General features: G+C 36.1%; 1 long non-coding RNA gene across 1 annotated transcript; it reads right to left on the reverse strand.

The window, feature by feature from the left end:
• Nucleotides 1-3,546: 3,546 nt before the first annotated feature.
• LOC149145048 (uncharacterized) lies at nucleotides 3,547-9,999 on the reverse strand. Its single transcript, XR_016265005.1, has 3 exons — nucleotides 9,741-9,999; nucleotides 9,320-9,395; nucleotides 3,547-3,926 (listed from the first exon to the last, which is right to left on the reverse strand). It is a non-coding gene; the product is annotated as an uncharacterized LOC149145048 (long non-coding RNA).
• Between the last annotated feature and the right edge of the window lie 7,788 nt (nucleotides 10,000-17,787).

Below are 17,787 nucleotides of genomic sequence, written 5' to 3' on the forward strand. Positions count from 1 at the left end.
GACAAGTGGCTCCTTTAGTGGACAAGTAGCTTTGTCAATAGACGATAGCCACAAATAAACATTACTCTTTTAACACAGTGAAACAAATTTAGCAAGCTTGCAAACATAGGTATTGCCTTGGTGACTTTCATGAATGGAGGTACTCGTTTATGTACTCCAGCTTTATTTTTTATCACATATCATGGTTCACAATTCATTTGGTTTCACTGGAAATGTTTTGTTATTTATGCTTAGTATTTTAAGTTTTTTTTAAGATCCCATTCCAGCGGAGTCCTTTATCCTGCTATGATATCAACAAAAAAATGAACTACCACAAAGATTACATGAAGCTGAATCCTAAAACTAAAATCAATTACGAAAACTAACATAATTTACAAAGATAAACATATTGATTCAATGACTAGAAAAGCAAAATGAACATGACCAACTCTCACAATTTAAATTGTGAGACTAGAAAGTGGAAGATGAACAACCCCCAAGGCATAGTGAGGAAATATAACATGTAAAATATATGCAACAGGAACAAGATTAAGGATGGCCAGCTTGTAATCCTAATCTACCCTTTCTAGAACAATACCTTTTACAATTTCGAAATGCACATCAATAACGATCCAACAACAAATATTACTTAGGTTTGATTGATTTTGGATTGTTGAACAATATGGGTGATGATAGCCTAGTTAGTCTCAACTTCACTAGCAAATTGAACTTTAGCATAACCGAAACCAACTCACTCAAACCAAATCATGATATTGGAATTTTAACTACCCACAAGGCCTAGTGAAGTAATACAATGTGTAGAATGTGCAACAGAAACAAGATTGAGGGTGGTCAACTTGCAATCCTAATGTACCCTCTCTAAAATGATGCTTGCTACAATTTCCAAATGCACATTAATACCTATCCAAGAACTACTATTGAGTAATATTGGACCATATTGACCAAAGTGGATGATGCAATATGGTGCCTCAACTATACTTGATGTGAATGTGAGGAGAATATGACGGACAAACGATTAAAAAATATATAATACACAAGTTTGTTCACTAATGATGGAGATATGTGTTAAAAAAATAAATATATAATACACAATACTATTTTGAAGACTATAAGAATGCCATCACACATAGAATCCTTCATTGTTGATCACCCAGAGTTCAAGCTAGAGGATATTACGGCTTATAGAGTTATGGTTATCAATAGCAATAAAAAAAGAGAGTATTTTGTGTGATGGAAAGATACTCTAGAACACTTAGAGAATGTGTAACAACCCCTTTTCCATAAAAATCCATGCATATAAACCTAGTTATGTAAATTATTTATTTGTGCAAATAAATTGATGACTAGCATGAATGGAGGGACATACAAATCCAAATTTATAAGAGGGAAAGCCTGTGGTGCATTGTTGTATGGACATTCAATGTCTGTTGCATATTGGTTGGTTTCCCTACAGCATGTCATGAGAAGGCCCATACAAACCACCCTTAATTGTAATAACTATCTGCCTAATGAAGTATTGGCCTATGCTGACAAGCATATAAGTCAGAGTGGACAGTATGAGTGGAGGATGGCATCAAATTTCCCCCTCCTTATGAAATGTGGACAGAGAGAAAGAAGTCAATGGACATAAAAGGCCCCAAGTGTGAAGGAAGAAGGATTGAGAAACTTTAGTCTTTTGGCATTGTGGAAAGGAGAATGGTCAAAGTGTGCAGAGAAGGCATAGAGAAATTGGTGCAAAAAGTTTATTGTGTAGAGAGCACTTAGACGAGTTGAGTATGAGAACAACTATTTATAATCATGCCTCACATCATGAATTGGTCAATGAGTTTGGGTGAGCACCCTAGAACATGACTTAGCATGTGCGACGAGTGGGTGTGGTTAGTTAAAGGCACACCCCAACCAACACTTGAGCGAATGGTTATGTATATTGCATGGAGGAGATGTGTGTTGGCCAAAGAATTTTGGTGAGTCAACTTGCATGGGTGTCATGTGTCAACCCCATAGGAATTGAAGGGACATGACCCTTTTCTCTCCATACACCCCATATATATAGCCAAGCGTGTGGAGAGGAGAAGGCATAAGAACTTGGTGGATCACATCAACTTGCACGATTGGTTCATGGTGAAGAAGGATGCAGATTGTCTTGTAACAAATCGAACTTTGTTGTGGGGATAGTTCTAGAGTTTTTGGGCATGTAATTAAGGTCACTCTTCAACTTGAGTTGCATATTGGTTGGAGAAGGGGACCAATAGCAAGTTTAAAACATGTGTGTTTTTGGTAGGTCTATGCTATTGAGTGGTGTTGTTTAGTGGTGCATGTAGTTGAGTGGAAAATGAATTGGCACACGACCCAAGTTTTGTTTGTAGGTATTGCAGGTAGGGTCAGGTGAGACTCGAGCCCTTGGTATTTGCATTGTTTTGTATTTAGATGGAGTTTTAGGTTGTGGGATGCTTCATAGAATATGTTTTGAAAAAAAACATTAAGATGCTAGTAGTGTAGAACACATGGTGGTCACATGGAGCCACCTAGGATTATCACACCCAAAGTGTGATGTGCTACATGACATGTCAATGGACATGGCTATTGTTGTGTCACTAATGATGTGGAAAATCCACATAGGATGAACCCAACTAGAGTGTGACATGGAAACATAAATGGCTATTGACATGTCACTAGTGATGTGGCATTTTGGATAGGATTTGGTGTCATGGCATGTTGTCATGGTGTGTTGATGTGGCATGCTGACAGGGAATTCAAAATTTCATAGATTTGACTCATTGATTGTAGCAAAATCTAGAAGAGATGAGAAGAGTGAGTTAGGAAAAAAATAAAACCAAGCATCTAGATGGATTCAAAAGTTTTGGAAATCCTAGATCTGAAAAAGTGGAAATTTGGAAGATTGAATATTTACAAATTTTATAAAAAGATTTTTACAAAAATTATGCGATATGAATGGATCAAATAGGATGACATTTCTAACTGGAGATGTGGCTTTATGAGGATGTGACATTTGGGCAGGGAAGTTTCCACATGTCAACTGGCGTGGCATTGTATGGTGTTGACACAGGGTTAAAGGGCTACCATGTGGATCCGGATGAGTTTATAGGAACTCGTCATAACTAATATCAAGATACCATATATCTTGGATACATTTTACAGAACGATTTAATGAATAAAATGAATACACTATTTAATAATAATATCATTTCTTTATGGGGTTCATGCAAAAATCATTTAAATCTAGAATAAAGGCATGTTACACATAATGTAAATATCCATATGTCCACATATTAGATATCTTTTATTGTCCTAGCTTTTATGTTATATCTAGATCTGGGTCTCTTAAGGAATGATTTACATGAAACCCTTCCCGATTATAATTATTTTCCCATTTTTCTCCAATCCACACCTAGTCATATTTTTTTTTAAATTCTCCATGTTCTTCAGGATTGTTGGATACCAGGTACATTTTTAATCATATATTACATTTGGACCTAGGTCAAAACAAAACAAAAATTACATATGTTTTAGTCTAGTTACCTCTGAGTGCCATGGCCTATTTCTGGTGTTCTTGTTTACATTGTGATCTTCTTTATTGGCATTGTCTTGATGATGAACACAAAATAATAATGATGATGATGAACTAACATTATATCACAAGAATTGTCAATATAACAAGAGAAAACATTATAAAATAAACACTAATTTTGTTTGTCCTAGTTTTTCTCAACATCTATGGTCTTGGAAGATTTTCAATGTAGAAATAAAAAATTGCTTGAAATCAAATGCAACGCAAAACTAAATCACGCACTTGGTAGCCAAGCGCTTGGTGGGCTAAAGTTGAGCAGTACTTCGATGAGTTTTTTTTGCATATATGACTCCAACCGTAGTTAATCTTTCAAATCCAGATATGTGAATGAAAGTACCTGCAAAAAAAAAAGGAAAGAGGAGAAGTTAGATGCGATAAATAATTAATAAAATAGAAGAAAAATCATACCAGTGTCTTATGTCCAATTAATAGAGTATGAGTTTTTTCCTACTGCCTTGCATGAAAAATGACAGTTTATGGTCTTTAACTCGAATAAAACCACAATTGTCAAAGAAATATAAATACTAGATGAATTTTTTTCATGGAAAAGTTTGTTATTTCTAATAAAACTTAATGTAACTCCCACTCGGCCACCACATACAACACAAATATCAAACAAATTTTGTTGTCTCACTTAAACCCCTACCATTTTGAACTCTTTGCTTCAGATAGTTATTCCACTTCAACATTTGAATTGAAACTGGTTGTCCTACATATATTCATTAGACCAATGAGGCAAACTTAGATTAAATTTGACCAAATATTAAAATTAAATATTTGAATAAATAATAATAATAAAAACTTGCATGCATGAGTACCTAAATGAGCTCCTCTTGGTTTCGAGAATAAATTGTTGTAGTTTAATCTTGGAGCAAACCTCTCTCCACTCTACGAAGCAGCAGTGAAGTCAACATTGACTTTGTTGTTGCTCTGTTAGATTGAGGGTGTTTTCTCCAAGATTATCCAAATCCTAATTTATTATATATTGAACATGGCCAACTACATGAAATTGGAAGCTCTCATGGCTCGTACCCCCTCCTTCCTCCCTCGTCCCCCCCCCTCACATTGCTCTCAATTCCCCAATACCCAATCTATCTACTATATAGGAAATAGCTAAAAGCAAGAGATTAAAATGCATATAAAAAAACAAACAAACAAACAAATAGCAAACATTCATTCATTCGTAAATGTAGTGCCCCACTCTAGTTGACTGACAGTGATATGAAATTAACATTTATTTATCCCTAAGGCCTACACTTTATTCTTTGAGGATGTTAGGTTAAGGATCCGGACACATAATTCTGTTATTAGTGGTTGTGATGTTTATGTATGTTCTCCATTGATATTATGATGATTGTAGCATTAATGGTTATGCATGTTCTCTATTGATATTATGATGGTTGTAGCATAAATGGTTATGTTTGGTCTCAATTGAATTTATGATGATGATAGCAGTAAAGGATGTGTATTATTTGTATTGATATCATGATGATGATAGCTTTGATGGATATGTATGTTTTCTATTGATAGTACGATGTTGATAACTTTGATGGATATGTATTATGATGATGATAACCATGATGGATGTGTCCCCAATGTTACATACTTGCATTAGTTCTGGTTCACAATGAACAATGATGTGAATGACTAGGTGATGTTGATGATGCTAATATGACAATGACTAACACTGAGAAAAATTGTTATTGATGATTATTGAGTATGGCAGGAAAACACCAGAGGCACTTGCATATGACGAGTTGACGACACCTAGTTTGATGAAAATTTATATTTTGTCTTTGAAATTCAAAGTCAATTTTGAAACCTACTATATATATTTATCTATATTCTGATGATATGTTAGTGGTTGCAGGCATAGATTAGTTGCTTGGCCGAATGACTCACATATGGGTGATGGGGTTGTACAATTGGATGGAACTACATGGGAGGGGTGGAACAATGTCCCTGATCTCACCCACTAGCACTCTCGTCGTGACTTGAGCTGGAAAGGTTGAAACACCTTCGCCTTGAAGATCACAATGTCATGAGGGCAGGTCCCAAAGTTGGGTCGTTCATGAGGATTTTACCGGGGGGCGCGCATCAAGGCGGATTCCTTGATCCTTGACACCATTAGTTTCACTATAGCATGCAACATAAGAGATGATAGTGGTCTTTGTCATTGCACCTATACTTTCCCCTTGTAGCCACTAAATGCTTGAAGAGCAAGTGGTGTGGCACCCTTGGAACTGCAAAGGAATTTCTTGAAGGGCACGGCCAACTTGGCACCCTTGGCATCACAAATAAAATGTTAGGCGTGGCACCCTTGGAACTTCAAAGGAATTTCCTGAAGGACACGACCAACTTGGCACCATTGGCATCACAAATAAATTGTTAGGTGTGGCAACCTTGGAACTTCAAGGGAAGTTCTTAAAGGGCACAACCAAACTTGGCACCCTTGGAATCATAAAAAAATAAACTAATTAATAAATATAATCAAGATATGAAAACCAGATAAAATTCACATCAAGGGTAAATGTTGTTAGAAACCGAAGTAATTAAATCAAAAGTAAAACTTCGGTTAAGATGATCATAGGAAGAAATAAAATATTTTACCTTAGAAACTCTATCTTTCCCATGTTGGAAAATATTAGGTAGATAATGTAGTTTAATTAGGTAAAAAGGGGAAAGAATGACATAAATATAAGAATAAATATTAATCCTAAAATAGTTAAACCTAATCAAGAGAAGAGGATGGTGAATTAAAATAAGTCTAATAAATTAAATTTTAGAGAAATTTAGAGAACCTCCATGTGGCAACAATCAACATAAGAACATCCATCTAAGAGATAACTTGAGTTAGATTAGGGAGTAGATAGGGGATCAAATCTTGAGGTCAATTGACTTTAATAATGAACACAAATTAAAGAGTAAAAAGGGGGATCAAGAGACAACTAGGAGAAGAAATATGAACCTTGTTGAGGTGAGGAAAAATATTAGTTTTAAATAAAAATTTAAGTAAATAATTTTGGAGACCCTTGATGAGAGAGTGACACATGGGTATAGATAACTTGAGTTAAATTAGGGAGTAGATAGGGGATCAAATCTTGACTTCTCAATTGACTTTAGTAATGAACACAGATTAAGGAGTAAAAAGGGGGATCAAGAGACAACTGGGAGAAGAAATAGGAATCTTGTTGAAGTGAGGAAAAATATTAGTTTTAAATAAAAATATAAGTAAATAATTTTGGAGACCCTTGATGAGAGAGTGACACATGGGTGGGTGAATAATCAAACTATTGAATTATCAAAAATAATTAATTATGCATGAAATGCCAAGTGTCACCTATGAGGACTCCTATAAAAGAAGGGGCAAGCCATGGGAGAAGGACCTTTTTTACCCTATGGTTGGATGGAGGAGACTATGCCAGAGAGTGACTACGAGCTATAGTGAGTTTGGTGAGGTAGAGGACTTTAGGGAGGGGACTCTTGAGCCAAAGAGTGCTCTCCTCTACCAGCTAATTACATTCTTCCATTGTACAACCCCATTGCAGCTCAGGGGTCCGCGGGGAAAGAGAGTACCCAAGGATTAGGTTGGGAGATCAACCGGTGGGTCATTGCATTCGGATTAAGCACGTCAACATTCACACTTGGAGGTGACTGACAACGAAAGAGGGCAAATAGTGACAAGTCAAGTTTGAATCTCGTCTCCTAGTGAATGGTACCTATGTTGTTATAGTATTCTTTTGTATGCCTTCATTATGGTTTTAGCTAATAACATGTAAATTAGATGATATGTTCAATAAAGTGAAATTTAGGAAAGTTTTATATAATGCTTAATGATTTTTGAGTTCCCAACGCTATTTTCTTATGGTTGTATTTTTAGTATTTAAAAAAATTATAGGGTTGGTCCTTACATTTGGTATCAGAGCCATGTTGAACCCTTGAGACCTATGGGCCCATGCATGCATGACTAGTTTTGTTAATATCTTCTACATGAGCTACCCCAACAATTCTCCTGATCATTTTTGCAGTATCAAATCCAAGGACTGTCATGAAATAGATCTTTTATATACTTTTGCTGCACGAGCAATCTAACCTCAGGATTATTATATATAGCTTCTAGATAAGCATATCCATAGTGTTATGTGTTTGCATTCCATAAATAAATAAACTTCGCTTCAAAAAGGTTCCATGTTTCTTCTATGAGTTTAACAATCCATTGTTTATAGTCCTAGCATTGGTTCTCATAGTTTCCATGGCCATCTTGTGAGAAGAACGCAAGAATTAAATTTCCAATAACAACACCTATATCAAAACCCATTGGCCATAAAAGGCAAATTCTGGATTTATAACTTGAGTTGAGCTGCTTGTTACCATAACCGATCCAGTATGTAAGTCTCCATGAATAAGTGCTTGTGTCTCCTCACAAAACTTCGATTTCAATTCAACAACTTCCATCTTTAACAGATTATCCTCCCGTACCGCCTTAGCATCATCATCAAGATAAGGAGAAGTCCAATGGTTGTTTGGTGCTAACATATATGGGTCTGAAAATATGACCTGTTCAATGAGCCTACACATCTCCACATTGCTACAGTATCATCTGATATGGTTGTTCAACTTTGCATAATATTCAATAGACTGAAAACTTGCAGGTTGGAAGCACAATTGCCTTGAAGGTCTTGATGACCTGCTTTGTGTTATTACTGATGCATCTTCTGTTTGGCAGTTCTGAATTATTTATCTAGGTCTAGCATGGTTAACAAGTGTGTCGCAGTAAAACAGATATTTGTCATGTATTACTCCAAAAAATTTAATTTTATTGAAAATGGTTTTGATATGCAACTCCTATATGAATATTCCAAAGAGAATGCAATCTCAAGAAAGGATGTTAAAAGAAAAGGTCTTGGAGAGTCTTATAGCACTTCCATTTTTATCGCCTTTTTTCGGGTCTATTTTACAATATACCATTCTCTCTGCAAGATACAAGTTAGTTACAGAACTTTCGCACCAAAAATGAAGAAATCCTCTCCAATGATCACGTTATATTTGCATTCACCAACAATTAACCCAGGACTGATATTTAGCAAGAATTAACCCAAAAAAAGAAATGTGGTCAGCTTTAGAAAACCAATTATATAAATTTTCAATTTGAATTTTAAGGGAAATTTTTGTAAGGTTTTGATTTCGATTCCCTTCAGAATTTGAGTGTCAAATCCTCCTTAGATTTCTCTTTGCACCAGATAAAGCAAATAACCTCTAAGGCTCTCGGCTAGCAGAAAAAAATGAGCTCAATCCTTGCCGTCTTCACAGAAATTTGTGTTATATGGGGCCAGATCTCAAACAAGGTGAAACTTTATGACAAATTTGCAAATAGAAATCCCTTCAAAACCTGATCTACTCACTGAAAATCATAAGGATTAGTGCATATAAAACCCACAACAGAGAACATGCCTTAAAACCATGTGGCAAAAATATATCAGTCACAGAATATTTTTTTATGCCAAAATTTAATAGAATAACTCTCCTTGGGAAATTTGTTAATCGCTGCAAACATCAAAGGGTTAGCTTATGATTTTGGAAGCAAGAAATTTAGAATCCCTGAAGGCTTGCAACAAAAATATAAAACCCTGGATCTTAAATATGCAGTGAGAAAATCGATTAAAAAACCCTTCTCAATATGAATATAAGCCCAGAAAATTGATTTATGCAGTGAGAACAATGGCCTCAAACCTTGTAACAAAATTCCCTTCGATTTATTGAATGGGAAGGCCCTCAAGCTCAATGCTTCTTTTGAAATCCTTTGCATCTGTTAAAAAAAAAAACATTTACCCAGAAATTATATGCCAATCTGAAACCCCTAGCGTTAAACAACAATGGACTCAAGCCTTTTCAAATTTGTGGATTACCAAAAAAATACTTCTCAGATTTCTGAATTTGTTCCTTCAGACATTTACCCAGAAATTATATGCCAATCTAAAACCCCTAGCGTTAAACAACAATGGACTCAAGCCTTTTCAAATTTGTGGATTACCAAAAAAATACTTCTCGGATTTCTGAATTTGTTCCTTCAGTTTTCGAGTCATTTTTTGCTAAAATGAAAAGCTGAGATTTCCAGTTTTGTTTCATCTTTCATGGATTTCTCAGTACTGACCCGATCGGTGACTCTGTCTTCGCCCCTGAATGAAATCTTGGGTGTTGCGTGATTCTTTTTCTCGCGCTTGAAGATTGTTCTCATATGCTCGAGCATCTCCATAGAAAGTCTCACTCACTATCTTCATTTTCAGGATCAAAATCCTTAACCTTGACATCAGCATCCTCCCCAAACTAATTGGCATTATCAATATGGGACAAAATATATTGCATACTGCCAAATAGAAAAGTGTTGTTAGGGAGAACCGAATAAAAATAAATAAAAATGATTTAATGTGATTCCTTGCCCGAAGGGGTTTCATTGCATTACCGTTTCAATTTTTGAGTTTACTTATATTATATTATGGTTTGTCGTATCATAATTTTAGGGTTTGAAATTATTGTATTGTTTTTTTATTTGGTATTAAATACATTGTATATTATGAAATCGTGCATTGAAAATTGTATTCCAATGGACATTGGATTATCAAATGTGGGCATTGGATTATGAAAGGCTTTCTCTTCATATTCTTTTTGTTGTGGTTTTTTAAAAGAATATAATTCTTGCTCTTGTTTTGGAATTTGGCTACCTCAATGTTCTGCGTTATTTTCCAGAAAATAAGAAGATACTATTATCTAGTTATTTGAAATATTATTATTAAAAAAAATTATCGGGTGTATTGTATGACCATGTAAACTGAATTTAAAACAAAAATTTATAAAGAAAACATTGAAATGTAACTTCTGAAACACATACTGAATTATTAAACATAGCCATCGTATTATAAAAAGTGCACCTATTAACATTCTCAAAGTGTATTGGTTTCTGAAACGTATGCATTCTCCTAGTCCCCTGACTTGTTAGAGACAACCCTTGCTGGATAGAGCTTGCTTCTAGTTTAGCCACAGTGGAGGAATAAATGGCAGGGTTTAAACAAAAGAGTGATTTAATGTGATTCTTCTCCATATGTAGTAATATATAGGTTCCAATTTTTGTAGTTAGAGACAACCCTTGTCGGATAGAGCATGCTTCTAGTTTAGCCATAGTGGAGGAATAAATGGCAGGGTTTAAACAAAAGAGTGATTTAATGTGATTCTTTTCCATATGGTAATATATAGGGTTCCAGTTTTTGAGTTTTTCTTTCCACGTTTTGAGTTTATTTATAGTAAGATTTCTTTTTGTTAATATTTAATAAAAGTTCAAAGAAATCAACTGAAAACTACTATTTCTAGATTGGATTTTGTTAAAATAAATAGTCTGTTGTTGTTTCTCTTTTATTTATATTTCATAACATCTCTAAGGATAAAATAAAAAATAAAAAAAAATCAATAGATTAAAGTCCAAGAAACTTCCAAGAAAAAAAAAATTGAAACTTTGAGTTGCATTGGTTGCCTCAGTAGTAAATTTTTACAAGAAGAGCTTGTTGCATTCAAGAAAACAAAAACAACCATGTTCAAGTAAAACAGGTAAACAATTGTCATATCTCTTAAAAAAAAAATTGCATAAATAATGGTGGGCAATAACTATCGGTAAAAATGCTTCTTTACCTAAATGTAAATAATATCTCAAATAGCTCTTGCACTATTCTAGTCATTTACGCTTCATGGTTGTGCTACTTTAACATTCTCATAATCATTACATTTTTATTATTTTTCCATATAAATAATGGAATTTATTATTATATATTATTTCATTATTAATACTTGTTCTTAGATATCTTATATACTAAGGTATAACATTGTGTCATACCATACACTTTTAGCTATATAAGCAATTATATATAAATAGCCATTAATGTAAGACCAAATTAATTATTGTTTCGAATTGGTATCCCTATCATACATCCACGTAATATAATAATTACCCTATTCTAGTGGTATGCTATATAAGACAATATTTACCTATGCTTATTATTAATATTAGGGTTTTTGGTACTTCCAATATTGAAATCATAAAATATTAGAAACTTATTCTCTCTCTCTCTTTACTAAGGACATTCTCAGTTTATGCTATGATAATGCTACCAACCACCTCTGCCATTTACATGACATGATGTGGTCTAAGCATACCATTTGAGTAGATTGATGGTATGAGTTTTTTCATTTTAATAGATCCAGGAGCTATTGATTCCTTTATTTCTCTAAATGCATTATCAAGGATTAAACATAAAGAAATTGCACAATATGAATTTAGACATGTAGAAATGGCATGTGGTATGAAAAGAAATGTAGGAATGATGGTAAAGGATTGTGAGGTGGACCTGGGTGTATGTAAGACCAAGGTATCTTTGTACTCTACAATTTTAGGAGTCTATGACGTAGTTATAGGAATGGATTGGTTGGAACGACATGAAACACTCCTAGACTACAAAGACAAGATTCTACATTTCACAAACAATGACGGCCAAAGAAAATCATTAAGGGGAAAGAACCGAGGAGTGTCCCTGAGGTTCATCTCCTCCATACAACTAATGAAATGAGGGTCCCAAAATATGAAGAATACTCCCTTGATAATGATGGGCTACTACGATTTCAGGGAAGGATATATGTACCACCGAATGAAGATATATGCTAGTTAATCTTGAATGAAGCACATCACACAGTATACATGGCACACCCTGGTGTTAAGAAGATGAGTGCGGACCTGAAACCACTCTTCTTTTGGAAAGGGATGAAGAAGGACATCGTGAACTTGGTAGCAAGATGCTTAGAGTGTTAGCGAGTAAAAGCTAAACACAGACATCCAGTAGGGTTATTGCAACCCCATGAGATACCAAAATCTAAATGGGAAGTTATATCAATGGAATTCATTATGGGACTACCAATGACCTCAAGAATACATGATTCCATATTTGTAGTGGTGGACACGTTGACCAAGAGCACCCATTTCATACCAGTTAAGACTACATATAAGGCACCAGAAATAACCAAAGTTTTTATTGATGAGATTATGAGATTGCATGGAGTGCCTAGGAAGATCATATCTGATAGGGGAGCAGTGTTTACAGGAAGGTTTTGGACCAGTTTCCAAGAAGCCTTGGGAACCCAGTTGAACTTCAACACTGCTTATCACCCTGAGACAGATGGGCAGACAGAGAGGACTAATCAAATCCTCGAAGACATGCTTTGGATGTATGTGATGGACCAACAAAAGAGATGGGAGGAGTTTTTACCCCTCATGGAATTTGCTTACAATAATAGTTATCAGAGTTCCATCAAGATAGCGCCATTTGAGTTCTTATACAGAAGACCTTGCAGAACACCTCTCAGTTGGGGCCAACTAGAGGGTCGAGTATTAATAGGACCAAAAGTGGTGCAAGAGATGGAAGAACAAATGACTATGATTAGGAGGAGGCTAAAAGAAGCACAAGATCGACAAAAGAGCTATGTTGATTCTCATCAGGTAGACCGAAGTTATGAAGTGGGAGATAGGGTGTTCCTGAGAGTAAGGCCCAAAAAAAAAAGCTCTATAAGATTTGGAAAGGGAGAAAAATTGTCTCCACAGTTTGTGGGACCTTTTGAAATCTTAAAAAAGAAAGGGTCGCTGGCCTATAGGCTTGCCTTACCTCCATCTTTAGCACGCACGCATGATGTGTTTCATATTTTTGTTTTGCGTCATTATATTTCGGATCCTTCGCATGTTATTAACTTTGGTCATTTGCGGGTTTTAGACGAGGGAACAGTAATGGCCGAACCAGTTCACATACTGGATCAGTGAACTTTGCAGCTTAGACGACGGTTAGTGCACCAAGTTAAGGTCGAGTGGGAAAATTATTGTTACACAGTAATTTGTCACCATCCCTGTTACCCCTTTCTCGCACTTTGGAGGACTCATTCTGGGACCTCTGAGAAGTGACATAACTTAAAAACACTTGCATTATGTTCCCCTAAGTATGACTTCATATGCCTTGAAGACATCTCCTGCAGAATATCCTTAAAAATTCCCCTTTTTCCATTAGCGCGGATCCACAGTGTATTACCCGCGCCAATGGGGGAAATCCTCCAAAGAGGGCGCGCCAGTTGGCGCTCTGTCTCAGAGTTACACCCGCGCCAACCAAGTTTGGAAAAGCTTTTTAACAAACGCACGCCCAAAAGTTTTTTCCTTTCGACTCATGGAGCTTTTCAAGGATAATGCCAATCTCATGGATGTCGAGATTCATCGTATCTCTATCCATAATAGCTTTTCGAGGATAATGCCAATCCCATGGATGACTGGATTCATTGTATCTCTTCCTCCTCCTCCATCTATAAAAGCTTGTTCTGTTGCATTTGACAAGGGAGTTTTGGAGAATAGGGAGAATTATACTGTCAGAAGTCTGAGAGATTGTTGTAAGAGTCTTCTTTGCATTCATAATCAAAGAGAGAGAGGCTTGTTCCCAATCCCAACAAGCTTTGCAAGACATATGTAGCTGATCACCCAGCCAAAGGAGGATTTGACGTCAGAACTATGGTTGTATTCTTCTTTTTTGATTATCAATAATAGATGACTATCATTATGGTTCCACTCTTGTTGTTCATTGTAATGATGTTTGAGTTATATCTTTTCTGACCGATATATAATTGCATCTATTGGATTTTATGCTTGTATTTGTGTTTGTTCTTTGCATGTGCAGGTGTCCATTCACGGAGATCGTGGGGATCGTGACCGGCCGGAGCAAAGGAACAGAAGAGTCGACACTCCCGTTCCTTTGCTTCGGCCGATCACGATCTCCGTGAATGGACACCTGCACATGCAAAGAACAAACACAAATACAAGCATAAAATCCAATAGATGCAATTATATATCGGTCAGAAAAGATATAACTCAAACATCACTACAATGAACAACAAGAGTGGAACCATAATGATAGTCATCTATTATTGATAATCAACAAAGAAGAATACAACCATAGTTCTGACGTCAAATCCTCCTTTGGCTGGGTGATCAGATACATATGTCTTGCAAAGCTTGTTGGGATTGGGAACAAGCCTCTCTCTTTGATTATGAATGCAAAGAAGACTCTTACAACAATCTCTCAGACTTCTGACAGTATAATTCTCCCTATGCTCCAAAACTCCCTTGTCAAATGCAACAGAACAAGCTTTTATAGATGGAGGAGGAGGAAGAGATATAATGAATCCAGTCATCCATGGGATTGGCATTATCCTCGAAAAGCTATTATGGATAGAGATACGATGAATCTCGACATCCATGAGATTGGCATTATCCTTGAAAAGCTCCATGAGTCGAAAGGAAAAAACTTTTGGGCGTGCGTTTGTTAAAAAGATTTTCCAAACTTGTTTGGCGCGGGTGTAACTCTGAGACAGAGCGCCAACTGGCGCGCCCTCTTTGGAGGATTTCCCCCATTGGTGCGGGTAATACACTGTGGATCCACGCTAATGGAAAAAGGGGACTTTTTAAGGATATTTTGCAGGAGATGTCTTCAAGGCATATGAAGTCCATACTTAGGGGAACATAATGCAAGTGTTTTTAAGTTATGTCACTTCTCACAGGTCCCGGAATGAGTCCTCCAAAGTGCGAGAAAGGGGTAACAGGGACGGTGACAAATTACTGTGTAACAATTATAGTCCCAGTTCATCTACTTGGGAGGACGCGGAGGAGATGCGTCACCGTTTTCCTTACCTATTCCAAGGACTTCGAGACGAAGTCTATTATTAAGAGGGGGTGTATGTAGTGCCTTGCTCTAGTTGACTGACAGTGATATGAAATTAACATTTATTTATCCCTAAGGCCTACACTTTATTCTTTGAGGATCTCAGGTTAAGGATCTGGACACATGACTCTATTATTAGTGGTTGTGATGTTTATGTATGTTCTCCATTGATATTATGATGATTGTAGCATTAATGGTTATGCATGTTCTCTATTGATATTATGATGATTGTAGCATAAATGGTTATGTTTGGTCTCTATTGAATTTATGATGATGATAGCAGTAAAGGATATGTATTATCTGTATTGATATCATGATGATGATAGCTTTGATGGATAGGTATGTTTTCTATTGATATTATGATGTTGATAACTTTGATGGATATGTATTATGATGATGATAGCCATGATGGATGTGTCCCCTATGTTACATACTTGCATTAGTTCTGGTTCACAATGAACAATGATGTGAATGACTAGGTGATGTTGATGATGCTAATATGACAATGACTAACACTAAGAAACCTTGTTATTGATGATTATTGAGTATGGCAGGAAAACACCAGAGGCACTCGCATATGACGAGTTAACGACACCTGGTTTGATGAAAATTTATATTTTGTCTTTGAAATTCTAAGTCAATTTTGAAACCTACTATATATGTTTATATATATTCTGATGATATGTTAGTGGTTGCAGGCACAGATTAGTTGCTTGGCCGAATGACTCACATATGGGTGATGGGGTTGTACAATTGGATGGAACTACATGGGAGGGGTGGGATAGTGTCCCTGATCTCACCCACTAGCACTCCCGCCGTGACTTGGGCTGGAAAGGTTGAAACACCTTCGCCTTGAAGATCACAATATCATGAGAGCAGGTCCCAAAGTTTGGTCGCTCATGAGGATTTTACTGGGGGGCGCGCATCAAGGTGGATTCCTTGATCCTTGACACCATTAGTCTCACTATAGCAGGCAACATAAGAGATGATAGTGGTCTCTGTCGTTGCACCTATACTTTCCCCTCGTAACCACTAAATGCTTGAAGGGCAAGTGGTGTGGCACCCTTGGAACTGAAAAGGAATTTCTTGAAAGGCACGACCAACTTGGCACGCTTGGCATCACAAATATACTGTTAGGCGTGGCACCCTTGGAACTTCAAAGGAATTTCTTGAAGGGCATGACCAACTTGGCATCACAAATAAATTGTTAGGCGTGGCACCCTTGGAACTTCAAGGGAAGTTCTTGAAGGGCACGACCAAACTTGGCACCCTTGGAATCATAAAATATATATATATATATAATAAAATAAAATTAAAAAAAATTAATAAATATAATCAAGATATGAAAACCAGGTAAAATTCACATCAAGGGTAAATTCTGTTAGAAACCGAGGTAATTAAATCAAAAGTAAAACTTGGGTTAAGAGGATCATAGGAAGAAATAAAATATTTTACCTTAGAAACTCTACCTTTCCCATGTTGGAAAATATTAGGTAGATAATGTGGTTTAATTAGGTAAAAAGGGGAAAGAAGGACATAAATATAAGAATAAATATTAATCATAAAATAGTTAAATCTAATCAAGAGAAGAGGATGGTGAATTAAAATAAGATTAATAGATTAAATTTTAGAGAACCTCCATGTGGCAAAAACCAACATAAAAACATCCATCTAAGAGATAACTTGAATTAAATTAGGGAGTAGATAGGGGATCAAATCTTGACTTCTCAATTGAATTTAGTAATGAACACAAATTAAGGAGTAAAAAGGGGGATCAAGAGACAACTAAGAGAATAAATAAGAACCTTGTTGAAGTGAGGAAAAATATTAGTTTTAAATAAAAATATAAGTAAATAATTTTGGAGACCCTTGATGAGAGAGTGACACATGGGTGGGTGAATAATCAAACTATTGAATTATCAAAAATAATTAATATTTCATGACATGCCAAGTGTCACCTATGAGGACTCCTATAAAAGAAGGGGCAAGCCATGAGAGAAAGGACCCTTTTTACCCTATGGTTGGATGGAGGAGACTATGCCAGAGAGTGACTACCAGCTATAGTGAGTTTGGTGAGGTAGAGGACTTTAGAGAAGAGACTCTTGAGCCAAGGAGTGCTCTCCTCTACCAGCTAATTACATTCCTCCATTGTCCAATCCCATTGCAGCTCGGGGGTCCGCAGGGAAGGAGAGTACCCAAGGAGTAGGTTGGGAGGTCAACCAGTGGGTCATTGCATTCGGATTAAGCACATCGACATTCACACTTGGAGGCGGACGACAATGAAAGAGGCCAAATAGCGGTAAGTCAAGTTTGAATCTCGTCTCCTGGTGAATGGTACCTATGTTGTTATAGTATTCCTTTGTATGCCTTCATTATGGTTTTAGCTAATAACATGTAAATTAGATGATATGTTCA

The sequence above is a fragment of the Pinus tabuliformis genome, chromosome X (genome assembly GCF_031772625.1).
Source record: "Pinus tabuliformis cultivar Carrire ecotype Pingquan chromosome X, CPIR1, whole genome shotgun sequence".
NCBI lineage: Eukaryota > Viridiplantae > Streptophyta > Pinopsida > Pinales > Pinaceae > Pinus > Pinus tabuliformis.